The 16,117-nt window shown below is 41.9% G+C and overlaps 1 protein-coding gene and 1 long non-coding RNA gene across 3 annotated transcripts in view; one reads left to right on the forward strand and one right to left on the reverse strand.

Moving 5' to 3' along the window:
- SMAD6 (SMAD family member 6) overlaps positions 1 to 16,117 on the reverse strand; it is a 64,581-nt gene that overhangs the window by 14,831 nt on the left and 33,633 nt on the right. The window lies entirely within an intron of this gene.
- On the forward strand, positions 5,896 to 11,115 carry LOC144584557 (uncharacterized). The gene is made up of 2 exons (XR_013538884.1): positions 5,896 to 10,018; positions 10,554 to 11,115. It is a non-coding gene; the product is annotated as an uncharacterized LOC144584557 (long non-coding RNA).

The raw sequence follows: 16,117 nt of genomic DNA on the forward strand, positions 1-16,117 counted from the left end.
TTGCTTTCTTTTTTAATTTTTTAAAAATTTTACTAAAATGAATTACACAACATAAACCTACTACCACAAAGAAAAAATAAATAGAAAACACAATAAAATACAATTACATATCACACAGTGCCACCTTCACCTTCAGGGCCAGCATTATACTTCATTCCATCCATTTTCCCTCCAAAAATGCATTGTTTCTTCCCTCTGTGTATACCCCTTCCCTCTCCCTCTCATTGCTTTCTATGTTCTCAGCTGTTTAGAAAAAAAAGGCTAGGGCAGGGTCTTCTCAAACTGCAACATTTATCCAGGAAGTAGAAGAGGATGAATCCTTGTCATCATCATCATACCGTATTTCTCAGTGTATAAGACTATACTTTCGTCTAAAATCTTTAGACTAAAAATTGAGGGTCATCTTATACACAGAAGTAAACTGAGGAGAGAACAAAAACAAGTGGAGGGGAAAGCAGGGATCAAGTGATCCTGCAAGGCTTTGATCCCTGCTTTCCCCTCCACCTGCTAAGCCTTAGCAAAAGGAAAGCAGGGATCAAGGTGTTGCAGGATTGCTTTGATCCCTGCTTTCCCCTCTGCTTGCTAAGTCCCATGGGGCTTGGCAAAAGGAGGGGAAAAGAATCAAAGCAATCCCATGGTTGTATAAGGGGAAAAGGAATCAAAATGATTGTGCAGTTGTGGGAATTCTTTGATCCCTTTCCCCCTCCTTTTGCTAAGGCCCACTGCGTTTAGCACAAAGGGAGAAAGCAGGGATCAAAGAGATCCTGCAGTACTTTGATCCCTTTCCCCCTACATTTGCTAAGCCCCACTTAGATTTTTTAATTTGGGTTAGAAAAGTGGGGCTGTCTTATACATGGGGGGCATCTTATACACAGAAAAATACAGTAATCTTCTACTTTAAGATCCCCACCTATCAAACTGTGAGTGGCTTAACTAACTGACTAAAAGACCAATTTCTCACAGAACAGCCAGTGACTGGATGATTTTGTCTTTTACCTCAGCCTCCATGAGGGCTAGAGACTTACTTTTTTAAAGAGCTGAGAATACAGGCCAGCTAACTGACTAAAACAGCTCCTAGTGGCATACCTAGAGTTCATCTAACACCTGGGCAAGTCTGCAATATGGCAACCATGGAACTCCCATTTCTATAGGGCTGGAATTCCCACAATTCACCAGGGATCCCTGCAAGCAAGATTCCAGGAGATACAACCCCAAACCACTACTTCAAAAGAGTTTTTAAAATCACCTCTGCATAAACCTTAATAGCTATTGCATTATCTTTTCAAGAAGAATGAAACTGCTCCCAGTGGTGCCTGGGAATCTCAAGGAATTATGGGACAGGTAGTCTCACTGCCTGTTAGGCTGTCTACCCTGTTTCCCTGAAAATAAGATCTAAGCTGAAAATAAGTCCTAGGATGTTTGTAATATAAGCCCTACCCCAAAATAAGCCCCAGTTAAGTGAAATCCTGGAGGGCACCATTGTGCAGCATTGTGAAGCAACCAGAAGAAGATGACATGATTGTATTTGAATAAATGTAGATTGTTGTACATGAAAAAAAAATCTTCTGAAAATAATCCCTAATGTGTTTTGGGGAGCAAAAATTAATATAAGAGCCTGCCTTATTTTCAGGGAAACACAGTAGAACGAACCTCTCAAGGAACTACTCGTCCCATTTAAATTACTGTTTAAAAATTGGATAAGTTGTAGAAATTCTAGGCTCCTCTGACCTATGTACTGTGACCCATACAGATTCCCCACCCCTCAAGGAACCAGAACGGTGGAAGCAGATCTAACGAAAATAAATCTCAGGGCACAGAAACAGACACTAGAGGCAGAAGCGAAAATCCAAGACCAAAGGAGACCTCCAATGTGTTATGTCGTTATGAATTCACAGACTGGGAGGAAGATCCCAGGGATGATCCGCAATGCCTTTTGCAAGGTTTCCTGCTGCCGTATGCTCGTGGGGGCAGGCAGGGGGCAAGAAGAAGGCGCTAAAGCAAGATGCACTGAGGAATCTGTCTTGGTCTTTTCTCCCACTGCCAGCAAAGAGAACTGGGGGGCAGCCTGCCATTCCACTGGGCAAACTGGACCTGGGTCCCAACTTTATTCAAATCAAAAAACAAAAGGGGCAGAGGAAAAATGAAACTGCACAGTTCTCATTTCCAAAAAGAAAAACAACCCCCCCCAACTTGAGTTAAATCAACATCTGCAAAAGATATTCCAGTGAACAAAATAGCAGGATTTCATTAAGTAAATTGCAACTTGGCAAAAATTCTGAGAGAAAAGAAGGGGGGGAGGAGGAGGAGAGGGGAAGGAGCCACAACCAGGCCTGTAATTTAAGCCTGCCTTAACAATGATGGCAAGCCTGAAATAGACTGGGATTCCACATTGATTATTTCTTTTTATTTTTTTCAAAAAAAAAAAACCCGTCTCTCGGCTCCTGGTGTCCCCATATAACAGAACTACAGTGTTTGCAGATAATTATGACATTAAGACCTTCCTTGCTGTGGAGATAAATGGAATGGCCAGGGAGGAGGGCCTTCAAAAAGTGGAGTCTTATTGAAAAAGTTACAAAAGTAACTTTCTGGGTAACTAGGTAGTTACAAAACTAACCAGAGAGTTACAAAACTACAGTGGAGAGCCTGGGAAGGGAGGCTCTGACACAGGGGTGAGCTAGCGGTTTGCTCATCAGCTGAGTAGTTTACAGCAGTGGTCCCCAACTTTGGGCCTCCAGATGTTCTTGGACTTCAATTCCCAGAAACCCTGGCCAGCAGAAGTGGTGGTGAAGGCTTCTGGGAGTTGTAGTCCAATAACATCTGGAGGCCCAAGGTTGAGGACCACTGGGTTTACAGGACTGGCATGCCCTACCAAAATCTGAAAGGGCAGGAGGGCTTGACAAGGGTCTAGTCATTAGCAGGTATATGAAGCCTGGCCCAACATACTTTTAAGCCCAGATTCAATTATCCTTCCCAACTCCAGAACTGCATGGAAATTTTTTGTTTTGTTTTTTTGTTCTTCAAACCGGGAACACAGCCTGATAATCCTTTTCATCATTCTCCATCCTAGAGTGCAAAGACTCAACGCAATGCCTTCTGATGGTTCATCCAGGTGCAACCCAGCCCACTATGCACCAAAGGAACAAACACATATGCATAAAGAAATTGCAGCTGAAAAAAAAAAGAAACAAACAGTCACAACTTGCCTAGATGAATCCAGGACCTTCTATTAATGACACACTTTATTGATTTAACTCCAGCAGCAGATTCAGCTCCTCAGGTAAAAACATGGCCTTCTAACTTTCTGAGTGAAATGTGGAGTGGGGGAGACACGCAACAGCAATAGCGGCAGCAGCAGCAGTTCATGCCATTAATTATTTGCTTAGACAGGGCTTTGGCTTCTTGTGATTTTCCTGGCACTTAAGACTGCAGTCTGTTATTTTGGAAGGCTCTCCACTGTATACAGAACTGAGAAACCAGCAAGCTTACTTCCTTCGTGGTCTAAACATCCGCATGCCGTCCCTAGCTGGATAAACTGCATTTCAGGAAGCAGCAATTCTGTGTGTGGAGAACAAACAGGCATTGCCCCCCCCAACACAAAATAAAACAAAAAAAATATTCTCCTATAAAAATCAAAACAAAACAAAAAGTAGCAAAACCCCAAATAGAGTCTTTTACAGTCCAGTTGCAATCACCGTGCAAAATTTTTTTTACCAGACTACCAACAAATATAAAATGCACCCACTGAATTCCCAGGAATCTCTGCATTCTCCCTCACACCCCATGAAGAAGCATTAGCAGTCTATCTGATTACAGAGATCAGCTGGAGTGATAGGGGAATATCCATGCCAGCGAAAGGTCCCTACCAACCATGGGGAAGGAGAAGCACACGTGCTTTGCTAGAGCTCGGACAAATTCCTTTTGAGATTTTATCTCCTAGAATTTTGCAACACAGAAAGGATAATGCTACCTAGGAATTGTGGGAATTTAAGTTCACAAAATTAATTTTCCCCATCATAGACTGTTTAATAAAAAGAAAAGAGTAACACTTATCACAACACGCAAAATGCAGGTGACAGAACGGTTCATCTGTGGTTTTCATACATCCTGTTCCTTCCCCTATTCAAGGAGGTTGACTGAAGAAAAAAACAATTTATTAATGGAACCTTTATTTTCTGACAGCCAATCTTCATATGCTAAGTAGATGTTAAGGATTCTATTTTGCCAGCTCTGAACCAATTGACTCTGAAAATGAAGAAACTAACATTAAAAGAAGGTTTGTTTAGAAACTCCATTTTGTCGTATGCTTTTTTCTTCATTTGTAAAATCCTTTCAACAGGGATACTACTATAGTCTGTCAATAGATGTTGCTACCTGCAACTTATAGCTTTCTAAGCCCCACACCAGAAATAATAATAATAATAATAATAATAATAATAATAATAATAATAATAATAATAATAATAATAATAATAATAATAATAATAATAATAATAATAATAATAATAATAATAATAATAATAATAATAATAATAAGAATAAGAATAAGAATAAGAATAAGAATAAGAATAATAAGAATAATAAGAATAATAAGAATATGCTATCAAAACAATTCTGACTTAAGGTGACCCTTTTCAGGGTTTTCTAGGTATAAATATACAAGTTATAATAATAATATCAATTAGACTCAGTGGAAAACCTATCAACACAACAATCATTTGAGTTTATGCTCCAGTTAGAAATCGTGAAGATGAAAATGAAATCTTTGTCATAAACATCCAAGACGAAATTGGTGATCACACACCAAAACAGGGCATGCTTATAGTTATAGGTAAGTGGAACACACAACTAGAGAACAAAGCAGAACCAAATTTTTCCTGGAAAATTTGGCCTAGAGGAGAGAAATGAAGCAGAACGACTCACAGAATCTGGCAAAGTTAACAGTCTGTTTACTGCAAATGCATGCTTCAAACTACCAAACAGATGGCTGTACATGTGGACATCGCCAGATGGTCAATATAAAAACCAAATAGATTACATAATTGGAAGCAAAAATGAAATCAGGATTCTGGTGCTGTTCATGAACTGTTAATATCCAACATTAGAGAAAAGCTGAAAAAGAACACTAAAAGAATTGTAGTGCCAAAATATAATTCAAACAATATTTCTGATGAATTCAAAATCCACATAAAGACTAGCATTAATAAACTCAATTGAACATGAATCAGACGAACCATGGATTTAAATCAGAGATACTGTTAGAGAAGAATGCAGAAAGGTAATTCCTGTAGTAACGTGAAAAGAAAGACTTACATGGATGGCGGAAGAAACACTTAAAATTGTAAAGGACAGACAAGAAGCAAAAGTAAAAGGTCACAGAAGTAGGGTCAGAACCCTAAATGCAGTTTTTCAGTGACTGTCACAAAGATATGAAGAGAAATACTACTACATTCAATACTAAGAAACAGAGGAGAACAACAAAAGGGGGGGGGGGCTCTTCCAGAAAATCCAAGAAATCAAAGGGAAATTTCAGCCTTCATTAGGAATGCTGAATGACCAACATAGAAGCACACTGTATCACCATGATAAAATAAAGAGAAGGTGGAAACAGTATGCTGGGAACCTATACAGAAGAGGTAAAATGGTGACAGACTCCTTTGAAGAGGAATCCTATGACAAACAACGTTCAATTCTGGAAAGCAAAGTGAAAGCTAAAAGCACTACAAAAAATTACTGGGTAGGTGGGCTACCGATAGAAATATTTCAAGTAACAGAGACTAAATCTGTCAAAATCCTAACAAGAATATGACAACTAATACAGTATATGAAACAAAACAATGGCCATGTCGGGCAACATTCAACATGCATTCTAATCCCCAAGAAAGGAGATACCAAGACGTGCAGTAACTATAGAACCATGGCTTTGGTTTCCCATGCAAGCAACATGATGCTCAAAGTGTTGCAAAAAAAGGTTTTTATATGGAGTGAGAAATACTTGATGTTCAAGCTGGATTACAAAAAGAAAGTGGCACTCAAGATCATATTGCAAATATCGGCTGGCTACTGGAATGCACCAAAGAATTTCAGAAGAGGATCAACGTATGCTTTATAGACTACAGCAAAGCCTTTGACTGTGTGGACTATGAGAAGCTATGAACATTTCTGGAAAAAAAATGGCTGTGCATCAATGATTTAATATATGCAGATGACACCATCTTAGTGGCAGAAAGCAATAATGACTTAAAACAACTTTTAGTGAGAGTGAAAGAAGAAAGTGCCAAAGTAAGACTGTAGGAAGACTACAGAAGGAACTATAGAAAGAACTACACAACTTTAATGTCAACAATGAATAAATGTAAATAGTAAAAAATATTTTATATACCTTTGTTCAATCATCAATCCAAAGGGAAACTGTGGCCAAGAAATCTGAAGACAGACTCAAGAAGGGCAGCAATGAAAGAACTCGAAAAGATCATCAAGTGTAAGGATGTGTCACTGGAGACCAAGGCCAAGATCATCCACACTTTTGTATTTCTGATCATCATGTACGGGTGTGAAAGCTAACAGGAAAAAAAGTTGATTCATTTGAAATGTGGTGCTGGAGGAGAGTTTTCTGGATACCAGAAAGACAAACAAGTGGGTGCTAGATCAAATCAGGCCCGAACTATCTCTGGAGGCAAAAGTGACAAAATTTATGCAGTCCTACTTTAGGCACATCATGAGAAGGCAAGGTTCTCTGGGCAGGGCATTTTGGAGATCCCTCATTCTTGAGTGGCACATTACAACAACAGAAATACTAGACAATCTGAACTGCAGAAGCACAACAAAGTGAAGCTAAGCAAAGGTGTTTGGATATTCTCAGCTTGCAGTCACTTAAAAGAACAGAAGTGTGGATCTGCAGGTACTAGAATGTGATCTGCTAGGCAGGGGAGAAGATCCAACATCCTAATTAGAGGGCAAACATGCATTTTAAAACATTGTTTTCTTTTGGTGGTAGTTATTTCCCCCATTTGCCATTGTGTCTGCCCTCAGAACAATTCTATGAAATATAGTGTGGTGAGTTACATTTTTTTCAGGCAAGGTCTTGAGGCTCAAATAGAAGCACTGCTCAAAGCTACAGTGAAGACTTCCGTTCAGGCCTGCCAAGCCGTTCACCGAGTCAGAGTCAAGCTACTGCTCGGCTGCTGTCTACTGTCTAACAAGCCGTCCAAGCCTCAGTGCAGGTCCAGCCTCAATCCGGTCAGTCAAACATCTCCTTTGTATCATCATCTGAGAAGCTGACTCCTCTGTTTGCAGAGTTATTTCAAGAGGATTGGAAACATAGCCAGCTGGTTGGGAAGGAAAACAGGTTGCCCTACTGCCGCCCTCACCTTTGAGCCAGACCCAAAGAGCCTCTGAGTGTCCTGAAACTGTTTTTTCCCTTTTCAAAACGGCGTTGCCTCCAAGAAAATCATCCAATTGACAGGGGGCACAAGGTTACCACAATATATAAAAACTAGCAGCGCCCCAAGAAATGAGGAATGCGGGAACACTGGAATGATTTAGCATGGAGAAAACATTATGGAAGCAGATAATTGAAAACCAGAATTCTCTCTTTCACTCCCCCTTCTTCAGAGCCTTTGTGTTTGAAATGCCTTCCAAGTCTTTGCCGATGTTCCTTGGGCTTCATCATCTCAGAGGGATAGGCCATATTCTGCCGGGCAAATAAACAGACTGCCCCCCCCTTTCAAACTCAGCTTTTTAATAAAACTGCCTTTTTAAAGTTTTATACTCAGCTCCACTTTCAATAAAGAAACTGTTCAGAAGTGAATGTCCTCGGTTGCACAGCCTAGAACAGCTGGCATTTGGTGGAGGGAGGGAAATGAGGTGACCACGCAAATTACTGCAGTCTCCATGGCCTTCTAGATGGAAACCACACTCATTACCCACATATTTGTAGGTGCAGCCTCTTTTTCCTTTGACGCAAGCAAGGGCTCCAAGAAGTGGAAAAGTGACCGGTCGGTTGTTCCCTCCCACTAGACGGTTCTACAGCAAGAAGCAAATGATGTCGCCACAGAAGTGTGGGAGGTGTTAAAAGGTGCCTGAATCCAATTCTTGCACAAACTTCCAGAGGGTTAGTCACCATGTTAGTCTCTTGCAGGAGAAGCAGAGACTGGAAAAATTATTTTCTGGAGCTCACAACCCTCAGAATTTCCCCAACTGACATAAGCAGTGTTTCTAGTACTTTGGAGAAGAATCACAACTGGGGCAGAACGCTGGTTCTGCATGGAAAAACGCTCCCAACTCAATCCTGTGCATACACACATACGTCTAAGCGAGACAAGAAAGGGTGAAGCAACCAGTGAAATGTATTCAGCATAATGTGCACTGTATTCCAGAGCAGTGTCTCCTGAGAAATTTCAGGAGAACAAGGGAGAAGACATAGGCCATAAGGTAGCAGCCTTGGATTCTCATTAATACCAATAGAACAGAAAGCTTTATAGGGAATGTATAATCTGTTGGGTCCAAAATTAACACTCGGCAGACCTGTACAGTTCAGACTGTCCTAAGTGTACAGTTGGTCAGCAGCTCTGAGAAATGTCTGAGGCCTACCAAACACCTTGTGTACATTTCAGGAACTACTCTGCATTTACACAACAAATATTTAAGGAAACCTGTTATGGTCTCCAGACTGTAACAACTGATAATTCTGGACTCGCAAGCACTAACTGCATTCTTTTCCTCCCCAAAGTAGCTTTTTTTCTTTTTACATGAGAACTCCTACCCAATTTTTATATTTTGTCTTAAAACTTATAATCTTGGTTTTATAAACAAACCAATGACCTACATTCCGATTGTTAATCTCTGGGAGCATTGAAGACACAGTGAGCCACTTCAGATGACACAAGAATAAACCAAGAACCAGCAAGACGAACGTGCAGTTGGTCTAGTTCTAGTATGCTGTCCGAATGCATGTGCTGTTTCTTCCCTTTTTGATATCCCAACAAACCACAGAGGGGGATTCCTGGGTTTGTTTCAGATGCCCATCTCTGGTATATTGGGAGAGACAAACCAAGGGCAAAACTGTACACATGTTTAGATGGTAATGCTAAGTAAACCACAGCTCCAAACTCTGCGGTTTTAATCAGGAGTCCTTGGTGCAAGCAGGAGTCGCTGGGCAGAATGTATCAGCCAACTGCCTTCTCACTCAAACCTTTACATCTTCAGTTGGACTTACTATAACGTAAGACTTAATAACAGCATGGATGCAATTAAATCATTGGTTCTCAAAGTTTCAAAACCTAACTTCCCAGCAACTACTGTACCAAAGAATATTGATGGGGGAAAAAAAACAATTTTCCCAAAGCTGTTACGTATCTACAGGCATTATTTTATTGTATCTACCCATTTATGAGTCGGCAGGCAGAGAGACATGGATCAAGAGGAACACCAAGTCTTTCGAGTTAACTCCTATCATGCCAAAAATCTGTGACAGGCAGAGCTGGCCTCAACAGAAACAGCTGGCTGAAATGCCTTTCCCCGTCGTTCACAACACAATACTCTTACTTTTCTGAAAAGGACTCTTCCAGACAGGGCAAATGTTCCTGTAAAAGTTCTAACCTACACTGTTAATTTCAGTCTTATTTTTTTCTCACCATCCAGACAACGAAAGCCTTGATCCAATATGTTCCATGCATTTTCCCATGACTTTCTGTTCTTTTCGAGCCCAACGTATAGCTGTTTTGAATTTGTTCTGCACCTGAGCAGCTAGGGGTGCGTGCTTTCAATTATTGCTAAACCACCAGTCCAAAGTACAAGCAAGCAAGCAAAAATCTTACAGAGAGCCTTTCGCTTTTTTTTACTACATATTCTTCTGTGGCAACACCTAACATGGTAACAAATGACATGACAAACCATTTTAGAAGGGAGAGGAAAGTAAAGAAAAAAGAAAATGCAGCCACTGTTGTTAGAGAAGAACTGGAAAAAGGAAAGCACAGGAATGAAGGGCAGGATGCCAATGGAGTATTCAGGACACCACATGGTAAGTTATCATCAAGTTTTACTGTATGACTCTTCCAGTCAGGCTTTTCAAAAAAAAAAAATCCCTTTAAACCCTAGCACTATCCTAAGATTTTGTTTTCCCTTTTGTTTGGTGCTATGGTGCTTTCCCAAGCAATGAAAAAGGGGGGTCGAAAGACACAGAACAGAAGGGGTGGCATGCTTGCTGTTGCTGAGTTTTGGTGCTTCTCCTTTAAGATTCCCATGAAGCAGCAATTTTTCAGGAAGTCTTCCTCTCCCCCTGCTAGATCCTAAGGGCTTCACTGTTGTTGTTGTTGTTGTTGTTGTTGTTGTTGTTGTTGTTGTTGTTGTTGTTGTTGTTGTTGTTGTTGTTGTTGTTTAGTTCACTGTAGTGCTACCCTACCAATCTCCAAACTGGGGATGAGGTAGCACTTTGTGATTTCTCAAAAAAATAAAAATAAAAGAAAGAAAGAAAGAAAAGGTTACTGGGCTTCAGGGGAATCTCTTTCCATCACCTTGCCTCCTTTCTTATTTCTTGAATTTTCCTGAGCTTATAGATGTGAACCCATACTTTCCAGGACAAAATAAACCACATGGATACAAAAGAAAGCAGTAAGAAGCAATGCAAACTGGTCCTGCCTGGAAGAATTCTAAAACTGAACAGTGAGAAACTAATATGAGCTACTTTGTCCACATTCCACATAGTTTGGCATTTGATACCAAGAGATGTTGCAATTACCACTAATCTCGATAGTTTTAGCACAGAAACGTTCATGCAACAGTGGCTAATAGTCACAATGGATATAGATTTCTTCCAGTACCATAGGGAGAAAGTCCACCATACCTCCCTGAATACCCCAAAACATGTCTGGTGTAAGAAGCTAAATAGAGTAGAATGAATTGGGTACAGTCGTGCCCTGCTTTACGACTGCCCCGCATTACGACAAAACCACATTAGGATGTTTTTGCGATCACTTTTGTGATCGCAAAACAATGGTCTAAATAGGGGTTTTTTGCTTTGCGATGATTGGTTCCCTGCTTCGGGAACCGATTCTTCGCAAAACGACGATTTTCGGACAGCTGATTGGCGGTTTCAAAATTGCCGCCCGGTAAATAAAATGGCTCCCCGCTGTTTTCTGGGACGGATTCCTCGTTGCACAGGCACAGAAAATGGCCGCCCTATGGAGGATCTTCGCTGGACGGTGAGTTTCTAGCCCATTGGAACACACTGAAGGGGTTTCAATGCATTTCAATGGGCATTTTATTTTTGCATTATGATGTTTTCGTTCTACAGTGATTTCGCTTGAGCGAATTAACGTCATAATGCGAGGCACCACTATACTTGGATTGGGTAGCACTAGGGAATATTAATGATCCTTAGGTATGGGCTAAGAACGAATCCTGCTTGATGAAACCCTGGACAGCCACTGCTGCCAGTCAGACTCAACAATGCTAGGCCAGATGGACCAATGGTCTGGCCAGCAGTAGAAGGCAGGTTCCTCTGTCCCAGAGGCAGCGCGTCTCCATGCGTGTGTTTGACGGAGCACCTGAGCAGAAAAGTGCTGCTGAAACTTATGTCCTGTGTGTCGGCTTCCCAGAGGCAACTGCTTGGTTGCTCCAGGAATCAAGAAGCTGGGTTTAGACAGGACTTTGGTCTAGACTAACTGTGGAGTTAACTCTCAAAGCAACCCAGTGCCATCACCTCATGTTCTCACAACCTCTGAAGGGCTGAGTCTTTTGCTGCAGTAATCTTTCAAGTGAACCATTCTTTTGCAAGGCCCACCATCATCTGCTAGGACGGGAGACCCATCAACAATTGTTGTCTGGGTTACTGATCTCTAACCATGGAGGCCACATCACAGGGGGCACTCATCCATGCTTACATCCTGCAGCAGAGTCCACAAACCATTCAATGTCACAGTGGGGGGATGGCATGGAATGTTTCCTTTAAGAAATAGCCATGGCATGCTGTAATCTGACCTAAATGGTCAAGATGAAAGAAGAAACATCCGTGGTGGGCTAGAGAGAAGGACAAAGTAACTGCATACTAGCTATAATAAATATACAGTATAAAACATGATTTCCCTTATAAACCCAGGTAAGCCTTTGCTTGATCCTTTGGCAAGTTCTAGCTTCTACAGCCAACCAAGCATGCTGGTTATCAGCAGGAGCAGAAGGGGAGATAAGGAATTTGATCTGGAAAAGGTCTATGCCAGGTCTTCATAAACTGTGGCTTACTAGATGTGCTGGATTACATCTCCCACCACCTCTAGCCCACAGAGTCACTACCATAGCCATAGGCATCCTTCAGTCTTGAGAGACTATGGTAATGTGCTCTGTATGGAGGACTTGGAACAGCGGTCTAGTGTTTTGACGCTGTATGCGAAGCTAGAGTGTCCTCTCCAGGGCACGAAGTCTGGGTAAAATAATAGGGAGAATAGGCTGTTACCGAAGCAGCATATCCCCCCTCTCCACATCACTGATATTCTCCAAAATGAAATAAAAACTGAAGTTGCCACATAATGAGGCGTAGTAGCTGGACTACACCTTGGTAGATCTGGGTTCAAACCTCCAGCTAGCCATGAAGGATCGTCCTGCCCCAGCCGTGCTCTCAGGCTTATCTACCTTACAGGGTTGTCATGAAGATAAAGTGCGTAAAAGGAACCATCCACACTGTCTTGAGCTCACTGGAGCAAAGATGGGATATAGATGTAACAAATAATATATAATTAAAGGCCACAGTACAGTAACGCCTTAACTAGACCTAACTGAAATAATTTAAAATAGCAAGCAAACCCATTTTGAAGTCTGACAAATTGGATTCTAAGGAAAACACTACGAAACTAGAACATAAATCTCAGCAGGACTAGGATGTGGAGACCATGCTACATTGGGGTTAGATCCCCACCAGCATACAAGCAAAACACGTGAAAAGCGATGGAAAAATGGGAAACCCACAGCTGGGCTCAATTACAATGTGAACACCCAAATACAGTGGAGATTCTTGTTACATTTTGCTCAGAATGTAAAAGATATAACTAGAGGCAATGGAACACATTTCCCAGAAACCTTTGAGGCATGATCATGGAATCTCCCATTCACGGGTTTAGAGCCAGTTTCTTCCTGCTCATCAATTTACAACAGCTGAAGCCTGCTGAAACCCAAACAGCAGAAGCCAGGATTCCTGCTTGTGTATGCAAATGGGGCACCAAAATCCACAAAAGACAACAGCAGGCAAAAGAATACTTTGGGAATTGACTTTATGCCCCAGGCAACCTACGTTTATGCTGTTGCGAATGGGGAAAAGGGTGGGGAACACGAAAATGTGCATGTCTCAAAAGCATCCGACATCCCAGTAAAGCAAGGAGGGGACTCTGAGAACTGAAAGGCTGCCAGGCAGCATTAAGAGACAAGCAACGAACACGCAGCAGCAGCAACGTGTGCCAAACCCAGCTCCGCCAGGCCCCTCCATGTGCCGTTTTGCTATTGCCTTGAAGGCAAAAAAATAAATAAAAATTCATTTTCATAACCAGCTGTTTTTAATTGAGCCTTATTCACAGCACGCCTAAATAAGTACTGGGGGATGGAAAGGACAGAACTAATGGGCATTATCAGTGACAGGCCCTGGAGACGAAAGAGCATGATAGAAAAGCTTGGTGCACCCACCTCTATGAGAAGAAAAGCCAACAAAGGCACATTTGCCACAGGCACCCCCAAAGGGACACCCCTGAATGTCACTGATGCAGACGGAGCATGTTTATCTTGGCCTTTTAAAAACCGGTATGGCAATTCAGCAGTTCTTAAAAATCAGCAATAGGGATCCTCTCTTGAGAAGACACAAAATGGCTGCTGTTAGGAATACTATCTACAGTGATCACCCCAGGCTCCAGGCAAGATTGCAATGCATGGATCCGGGGGGGGAAGGCTGATGTCGTGGAACAGCCTCCACCAAGTCCCCTTGAGCAGAGGTGGGAAAGTGATGGGGCACACAACTCCTGAAGCCCGCCCCAGGCCCGCTTTGTGAAACAGGAGGTGATTGCAAGCTTGCCTCAATATTAAAAAACAAACCAAAAAGCAAAAAACAAAAAACAAAACAAAACACAAAACACAAAAACAAAACAAACAAAATAAACAAACAAAAACCCCTCACCTTTCCATTTTGGGGGGAGGAGGAGGGAAGAAGGGGCACAGCCTGTTTTAGAGAAGATTCACCACCACCACCATCGCAGGGGGTTTATAATCTCAGCAAAGCTGTGCTGGCTGTCGCTCCCATAAAGCAATGTTTCCTAGTCACAATTTTTTTCTCCAAAAAGCAAACCCTACTTTTAGCATTAGACATTCTGGATCAATACCTAGAGGCAAAAAAATAATAATAAAATAAAATCCATGATGTATCAAAACGAACTCTATGGCCTCAGCAGAGAATTTGCATTTTAGAAGCCAGAACAGCTCCAACAGAGCACAAGAAGCAATCCTGGGAAACCTTCGGCCTGTATGCCTCTCCCACCTACATAACCGCCAGGACAGATGGTTAAGTGACTGAGGGCCCTGTTTGCTATTGAACGTTGTTCCAGGGGAGACGGGGTAGAGGGGAAATGCTTGCACACTGGGCCCTTGCGCCCACTGGAAATGGCAAAGAAGTATGGCAACAGTAGAAGGAATTATAGCAACCGCGGAAGAAAACAAGGCCAAAGGCTCAAAGCCCTACAGCAGAAAAATCAGTAGGACAAACTTTCCTTGTGTGTCACTTAAATGGACTTTGGGGTTGACCTTCATCCAACTGTACAGGCATTCCTTGAGCCAATTACGTTTCGGATCTGCTGACACAGGGATCCAGAAATTTCACATGCTACAACTGGGACAAAGAGAGAAACCAAACCATAGAAATGTTTCATAAAATCCAGCTAGCCCATATCCAGTGTTTTTCTTAACAATAGCCCTGCCTAAAAAGCAAGCTCTTTCTGCACAGAAAAGAAATGAAAACTACATCCAATGGCATTTCCCAACTGTAAAACAAGGTTCACTTTATTTATTATTTTGAAAACACAAATTACTTCCAAAAGCAGGAAAGCGGAAGGACACAGCCTGCTGGAGTTGGCTGCTCCACCGGCACTGGGCCAACCCCATAAATGTTTGGCAGTCAGCAGAAAACAGAGCCCTCTTCTACTGAAAAGGGACTAGTTACTACTAATTTTTTCCCCTCTGCATTCCTGATAGAGTCATTAAACACTGTTCAGATTTCAGAATGCACTTTCTGGGTGTCTCCGTATCTGAAAATAAGGATCTTTGTGAAATGCAATAGAGAAAAGTTTACTCCTTTCCCAACTACCACCATAAAAATCTCTCTGGAAGCAATCTTCACTCTTCTCCCAGCATCAGATATTAACCTATATTGAACTCTTCTGATGTAGAACTTAAGATGGAAACACTATATAAAATGTACGCTGAAATTAACCCATCAGACTCCCAAAGTTACGTTTGATTGAATGGATCCTGCAAACAGTAGTCAACATCTGAAAAGGAGAAAAAGTTGCTTTTTGGATTACAAGCCACAGAATAATTCAGCCAGTTTGGAGGGTAGCCTGGGATTCGTAGTCCTTTTTCTGTGTGCCATCAGTTGTGGGAGCTTCTTTTGGCTTGGCTGAAATGGATTGAAAGAGCTCTCTTGGGGCCTACTTGCCAACACTGGGAGCAGCCAAAGTGGGCAGGGCCACCCCCTTAAATAGCTCTCAGCTTCCAACATGATCAGATACTGTCTTCTGAGTGAGAAATCTACCTGGAACGCTGTTTTCTTCCTGCTGCGACCCGCACCAGGTGGCTACTTGGGCAATGTCCCAGTCCAACTCAGAAGCCTTTAGAGCCCCTGCAAACCAAGCGGCCCAATGCCCAGTCTGTGGTCGGTCACTTCAGGACCTAGAAATATTGTGGAAAAGACTCCCAGTGCCAAGCCTGTTCTAGCCCTAGAAGCTGCTGCCCATCTGCCTCTAATCCTACCTATGATCATCTCGCTCGCCTACCAAGTTCTGAAGGATATTTGGCCTATGAAGGAAATGTGTGCACTTATTGTTTTTGGTGAAAACCTGGAAAGAGGAAAGGTGTTGCTGTTTTTTTTTAAATATGG

The sequence above is a fragment of the Pogona vitticeps genome, chromosome 12, assembly GCF_051106095.1.
Source record: "Pogona vitticeps strain Pit_001003342236 chromosome 12, PviZW2.1, whole genome shotgun sequence".
NCBI lineage: Eukaryota > Metazoa > Chordata > Lepidosauria > Squamata > Agamidae > Pogona > Pogona vitticeps.